This window comes from Nicotiana attenuata, chromosome 10 (genome assembly GCF_001879085.1).
Source record: "Nicotiana attenuata strain UT chromosome 10, NIATTr2, whole genome shotgun sequence".
NCBI classification, from domain to species: Eukaryota; Viridiplantae; Streptophyta; class Magnoliopsida; order Solanales; family Solanaceae; genus Nicotiana; species Nicotiana attenuata.
In genome coordinates, this window is record NC_031998.1 from 49,125,795 (window position 1) to 49,133,799 (window position 8,005).

The window sequence follows — 8,005 nt, forward strand, 5'->3', positions numbered from 1 at the left end:
TCTGCAGGCCCTAACTATAGATGAACTAGTTGGAAATCTCAAAACATACGAAATGAAGAAGAAGAAGGACAGTGAAAGAAGAGAACCAAAGAAGGAGAAGAACCTGGTACTCAAAGCTGAAAGCAATGACTCAAGTGAGGAGGACAGTGACATGGCTTACTTAACCAAAAGGTTTCAGAAGGTGGTAAGAAGAAATGGAGGAATACCAAAAAGGGGCACCACTAGCAAATCAAATAATTATGATCTCTGTCATAAGTGTGGAAAGCCAGGGCATTTCATCAAAGATTGCCCTTTCCTGAAGCAAGAACACTTCAAGTACAACTCTGACAAAGCAGCCAAAAGGAACCAGGTGTCTGACAAACGCTTCAAAAGGAAGAATGCTGCTGACAACGTTGTGAAGCAAGCTCTTGCGGCATGGGGAGATTCCTCAAGCGAGTCTGAAGGAGAAACTGATGCAGGTGATAGTTACATGATGGCAGTTGAAAGTGAAAAAAATGAATATGATTCAATGTTCGCTTTGATGGCACAATTAGATGATGATGAAGATGATGACAACGATGAGGTAAATTTTAGGGATGTTTAGAGAAATCTGAAATTTTACTCTCCTAAGAAACTCATGTCATTAGCAAATGTTCTAATTGATGCCTATCATAGTCTGGTAGAACATAAAGATGCCTTGACCTTAGAGCTAGGAGAAGCTGAACAAACTAGAGATGATTTGGTAGTGTGCATAGTTGATCTGAAGGAAACCATATGTGATTTGGAGAATGAAAAAATTGTTTTAACTGAAAAAAGTGCTAACATAGAACATGAAAGAGATGACTTAGTGGTTGTAGCTGTTGACTATAAGGAAACCATTGAGAACTTCAGTAAAGAAAAAGAGGCCTTAGTGAAGAGAGTGACTGAGATTGAGGAAGAGAGAGATGATCTCTTGATAGTGATTGCAGACCTATGGGAAACAATAGAGGGACTAGGAACTGAGTCTAGGCCTGGAAATTCTGAGAAAGGAAAGGAGGTAGCTAGTGAGACACACATTAAGCTTGAAAACGAGTTGAAAGCTGTGAAAACCAGACTGTGTGTTGAACTTGAGAAAAACAAGCATCTCCAAACTAAACTGGAAAGAGTGAAAATTGATCTTGAAAAGTTCCTTAAGTGGACCTGGTCCTCAGAGGCTATTACTGCCATGTATGTCAACAACTGTGGAAACAGGCAGGGAATAGGGTTTCAAAGGGAGAGAACTCCTTACAACCTCCATCGCAAGTATGTTACTGTACCGGATAACTGGCTTTGTACCCACTGTGGGAACAATGGTGTCGCGCCCCCTTTTTTCCTTCGCAGGGAAGTCCGAGTTTTGACATTTCATGGGGGAATAACTCTTTTTCTTTTGGGAATTGGGTATTTGAAGAGTCGCCACCTAACGAATTATGGTGCGTTAGGGCACCTTGAGCAATTAACTCATAGACTAGTTTGCATTACCAGAGATATAGGGTAAGGGATCGAAATAACCTTGAGGGAAAGGTGTTAGGCACCCATCGCGGTCCACAATGGTGGGTCCCGGCCGAACTTATACTTATGTGAATTAGTCGTTTTAACAGATAAACAGTTTTACCACGTACTTGCAAGTAAAGGCATGTTTTGACATTCTAAGCACATGTATGATTCAAGTAATAAAACAAGGGAAAAGGATTGAACAAGTTGCACATATATAAAGAAAAGTAAATTCATTTAAACAACGGGAGTTCGGAAAGGGGGTCCTAGGATGGTTAGCCTACAGGATCATACCCACACAATGCCCGGTAATCACTTCTCAATGAGGGGCTACACGTGGCATTAGCACGTAGTCATCATGTCCTTACTACCCAATTCTCTCCCCTTGGTCATAGCCTAAAGCGTTCTAGCAACCTTGAAAGATATCCTATGCGTGCACTACCCATCCCTTCTTTGTGGCCCTGAAGGTATTTAGGACCTCTAATTTGGGTAGTTCTAGACCATCCTAAGGTGTTTAAAGGAGAAAAGTCTAAGCGTCAACCAAAACAAGTAGGACTGCATTTAAAGGGGAACAATTAAAGGCTCACATTTTACCTCTGCAAGCAGAAACAAATAAGTGCACGTCTCAAACAACCGTTTAAGAGAAAAACCTTAGATCATGATATCTAGGTGAGCTGAGAATATACAGTATTGAATTAGGACCAAAGTGTCAAAGACCTATTCAGCTTGCCTACTGATTTTAGACCCGTTGAATATGAGCAATCGCAAATAGCAGAACATGGTTTTACAGTTGCAGAATTCTAATCGCCCTATAGGCTTGCCTAGACGTATAACAGTGATGTCCTATGAGCATGGTATCTATTATTGATCAAGAGTGCAGTAAAACAGTAAACAGTTTCCAAACGGGCGATTTGGACCCTATAGGCATGCTTTCTACTGACATTGATTGAGAAACGAGTAGGTTAGTTAATCTGATTAAGAACTTCCAGGCGTGAGTTAAAGTTAGGCCGATTTTAGATCCTATAAGCATGATTTCTATTAAAGCGGGTTTTAATCCTATAGACATGATCTCTTAGGAGATGAATTTGAATGCATCCTGTAAGGGAAACTGAACTTCAATTACTTTACACCCTATAGGCATGATATCTAATTATAAAGCTGATTTAGATCCTATAGGCATGGCTTCTAATTGTGTGAAAGTAAAGCATGCAGAATTCACCAAAGCAGGTCCTATAGGCATATTATCTAACAAACACATTTTGAATTGAAATAGACCCTATAGGCATGTTATCTACCCGATTTTCCAACAATATGCAGCTACCCACCCCTTTTCACTAATCATCCCAATGTTTACAATAATTATTACATACTAAGAACTGAATATAAATTACATAAATAAAATAGAAAGTAAGCTATAGAGAGCCTGAAGCAGGCCCAAATGATTTCCAAGCCTCCAATAGTCTCAAATGCCAGAGTTCCATAGCCAATTTCATGTCTAGGTGTGTCGGAGTTCCCAAAGGACCTCATGGATCCCGAGCAGTGCTCACACCTAGACCTTTCTCAAATAATAACTGATTATTGTGCAGTGTGGAAGTGCCAGCCCTGATATGCCAAAGTTCAGAGATATCTCAAGGGTCTCAAGGCAGTACACATATCAGAGGGGAAGAACCTAGTAATCTAAGAGTAAGTGAGAGTGCTTGACATAGTTTTGAAAAGGTTTTGAAAATAGTACAGAGATGACTCTAGAAGTGAAAAGGTTTTCTCAAACAGGAACTAGTTTGGTGGTAAAAGACAGTTTGAGAAGAGTACCAAAACTCTTTTGAAAACGACAGACAATCAATTGGTCATAAAACATCCTGATTCAGAAAACATTCAACAAACAGATCTCACATGGGGATAAAGGGACTGGGGACACATAAGAGTCACATTGGGGGTACATGGATAGAGTATAGAAGAAACACACAGTCAACAACTGCATAAAACACTTAGGGTCTTAGAGACTTAGCAGGCTAGTCATGGGCAGTAAATAGTTAAGGCAGAGATCAAGTCTGACATATCTTGAACAGGATTAAATATACAGGCAGGGTCAATCATATACAGCACATAACCAACATGATCACATAATTAAGAGATTAAACAGATATTGGAAAACAGGTTGGTGAAGTATCAGATAACTAAGTGAAGTGTAGACATGCTAATCATACATTGAACAGGACAGAGATTAGACATGCTAGGCAATGAAGTAAGCAGGAAGACAGGTTAAATTCATAGCTGATGAACTAGTGCAAGAATGAAGCACATAGGGCTTGGGTTTCAAAATTTAACTAGAGACATACCAGTTGAAGAAAAGAGTGCAGAATATAAAGCAGATGTAATTCCAATATCTAGCCTTGGCTTTCAGCCGGCTAAACTAGTGAATATCACAAGTAGCAGAGAAGAAAAGAGAGCTTTAGAGTGTGAGTGTGCTTTTGTGAACTAATGTTCGTGTGAAGTGAGAATAGGAGGGAGTTTATATAGTAATCAAGAGTTAAACAAAATAAGGTAAGGGATCAATTAAGTAGCAATCAGGGAAATTCATGGAATCAATCACACACGTAAATCAGTAAGTCTTCCCTTTAATCAAGGGACAATCAATCAACGGTAAAAGCAGGACAAACATTTTAAGGAAGGAAATCAAGTAAGGTAATTAAGGGTGAATGAACAGGGGTTCAATTAAGGAAATAGTTAGCAAGAATCAGCAAATAACAAATAAGGCAAGAGGGAACTAATTAAGGCAAAAATTTCAGTCAAACCGAGTGATATAAGAATCAAGGACTTTGTTAGGGAAAAGGGCTCAATTCAAACTGAAAATAAGAACTTCAGAATAATGGTTTAATTAAGGAGGAAATCACGAAAAGAATCAGCGAAATTCACAAACAACTTAAATAAAGCAAGAAATAACAGTCAGAATGAACATAGACATATAGGATCAGTAGAAAAGTTGAACCAAGAACTTTGTAGAGGCATATTAGGATAAGAAAATCACGAGACATTTAAATGGCTAAAGAGAAATCGCAAGAACCAAGGCAAGAACAAAGGCAGTACACAAATAACTCAGAAACTAAACCAAAGAGTCGAAAAAATTAGGGCTTTTAGTATGGACGAGTTGAAGTTAGAGCAATCCTAACGAAATCGGTTAAAACATATAGAAACAGAAGATTAAACACTCGAATCACCAAGTCTTTTGGAAAAAGAAATTTCCGGAAACCCTAGTTTAGAAAAAATGAAAAATCATTTGAAAATCTTACGATTCTTGTGAAAAACCGAAAGGTTATTGTAAAACTCATATGAAATAGGTCCAAACCATCTCAGATCTATACGGATCTAAGAAGTTTAGAAGAAAGAAATTAGGGTTTCGAGAAGAACAATCACAGAGATGAAGAAGCAAACCTAGAAACCCATAGATATAGAAATATCTCACTCGGAATCAAACCAGGACAGCCTGAAACGGGCGAGAAATGGCCATAGATGCAAGCAAACTAACCCTGGTCCCTTGAGGATCCTGGAGATGATGATACCACTACAAGAGAGGCTACTAGGGGCCTGGGGGTGGTGAGAAGCCACCGTAGATAGCCATAGATGACTGACAGCGAGGTCCGATTAGGGTTAGGTTTGAGAGCCTTTGAGAGAGGAGAGGGATTTTAGGGCGGCGGTTGGTGAGGAAATGAGAGGGTTTGGAGGGGTTGGTCGTTTGGTTTATTTTAGGTAAGAGTCAATCTGGACTGTTGATCACAATGATCAACGACCAGGATTTGCCCGGGTATTAGGTTGGGGCAGATGGGTATTGGGCTGGGTATATTTTGGGTTTAAAATTGGGCTGGGTGTTGGGTTAAATTAAGGCCAAAAATTGAAATAAAATAGGGCCAGATTTTAAATAGCCATTTTTAATAACGAAATAATATATGAAAAATAATAAATGAATTCCAAAAATATCTGTGTACTAAAATGATTTAAAATAGTTATTTAATATTTTAAAAATATGGAAGACCGTTTTATGCATAAATGATGTAATTATACATTAATATGGGCTATTATTGTAAATATGTGCAATTTAGCCTAAAAAATGTAAATATAACTACAAAAAATGCACTAAAAATATTTAAGCACTATGTTGGCATAAATAATGAATTTAGATGGCTAAATCAACACAAAAGTAATTTGAAGGATAGTTATTGGATATTTATATAGATAAAAAGAGAAGAAATAAATTGATTTGGAGCTTTTAAAACTATAGAAAAATTATAAAAATGTTTATGCATGCTTATAATTGCATATGCGCTATTTTGAAAGTATGTATATGTATTAAAAATATATGAGGAAAATTGGTATCAACAGCTGCCCCTCTTTACTCGGGAAGGATGAAAGAGTTTTCGGGTAAAGAAATGATGGCCAATTTTGACCGAATGGGATGTTTTGAAAGATAGAGGCCGGACTCCGGTCTTGAGTTGCCTACATATCCCTGGTTTTACAGGAATCAGGCCATGTGTAGTTCTAGATTCATTGGCGGAATATACCGATGAAGTCATTGCAAGAACGGACACGAAATGCAAGAGCGGTTATGGTTAACGGTTAAGTTTGAGCTAGTTTGAAGGAACTGGAGCGAGGTCGCTCCTTCTATGATAGAGGTTGCTTGCTGATCACCTGCAGATAAAGAGATGCTACGAACACGTATTTGTGCAAAAATTTAAACATGATGCAGGTTCCCTTTGGACCATGAAAGTTGTCTTTGGACGGTTAAGGATGACGTCCTCGGACCATGATGTCCTGGGCCATGAATTATTTAGTGATGGATCCGCAGGCCATGAAATGGTGTTCTCGGGCCATGTAGATGGTGCCTCCGAACCATGATGCCTTTGAATAATGATATGCAAATTTGAGGGATCCTCAAGCCATGACATGGTGTCTTCCGGCTATGAGGATGATGCTTTTAGACTATGACGCCTTTGGACAGATTGGCGATATTTCAGCCCATGAGATGCAACAATAAGATGTTCGGCTTTGTCTTGCGAGATGAGGGCAGAGCTTAGCCCAATAGAAGAGCAAATAAACAGTACCGGAGTAGAGCAACATTTATGCAAGGAGGGACAATTTTTAGTCCCATGCAAATTGGGAGGCAGGGATTAGCCTCATGCAGATGGGGAGGCAAGGATTAGCCTCATGCAAACAGGGATCCAAGGATTAGCCTCATGCAAGTATGGAGGCAAGGATTAGCCTCATGCAATTAGGGAGGCAGGGATTAGCCTCATGCAAATGGGGAGGCAGGGATTAGCCTCATGCAATTAAGGAGGCAGGGATTAGCCTCATGCAAATGGGGAGGCAGGGATCAGCCTCATGCAGGTAGGGAGGCAGGGATTAGCCTCATGCAAATAGGGAGGCATGGATTAGCCCCAACATGCAGTAATGGTGGCTCAAGGCCCAAAATCTCCACTTACCTATAGAACACCTCCACCCACATATCAAACACGTCCATCCACATACCAAGCACTACCACCTACATATCAACCATCATCTCCCAGATACTCCCAACCAGCCACTGTCTATCATACCTATAACTCCTAACCACCTCATTTCCAATCGCCTCCTAATCCTCACCAAAATTATCCAAGACCGAGACCCAATTTCGACCGCAAGCCACTCAGACAATACACCGCCATCGCTGAACCCATTGACTAGCTATATGAAAGGTTGAAAGCCGCTGGTTACGTCACTCCTGTTCCCGCTGTGGCACTAGAGAATCCATCCCAATGGGTCAATCCTAACAAATCTTGCGCGTACCATTCCGATATGAAGGGGCACACGACTGACAAGTGCCGAGCATTGAAAGACAAGATCCAGACGCTGATTGACAACAAGGTTATATAGGCAAAGGAAGCCACACCCAATGTTCGCAACAACCCTCTCCCTGATCATAGAGGTGGTGGAATACATGTGATAGAGACGAATGAAGAGTGGGACCCTGAGGGGTCGATTGGGCTTATTTGGGAAGGTGATGACTTTAAACCCCCAGTCACACTTACTCCTATTATGGTACAGACTCAGTCACCAATCGAGGTTGAGGTAGCTGCACCAGTTCCGTTTGAGGTAGAGGTAGCTCCGCCTGCGGCCATCCCTGCTCCGTTTAGAGTGGAAGTGGCCACATCTTTCACAGTGACAGTATCAGCCACACCTCCTTTCCACTCAAAAGCAATACCTTGGGATTATGTTGCCGAAGCTGGGCAAAAAGGAAAGGCAAAGATGGAGGAACCCGATGCCGCACAAGGAATGACCAGGACCGGGAGAATCTATACACCTGAGCACCTGGGAGGACCAAGTAAGGATGCTACTAACAAGCAGCCTATCATTGAAACAGGTCCAGATGACCTTTGGAGGAAAGTACAAGCAAGGGAGTCTTCCGTCATTGATCATTTGAACAAAACCCCAGCTCAGATATCAATCCTGTCACTGTTACAAAATTCAGAAGCACACAAGAACGCTTTGA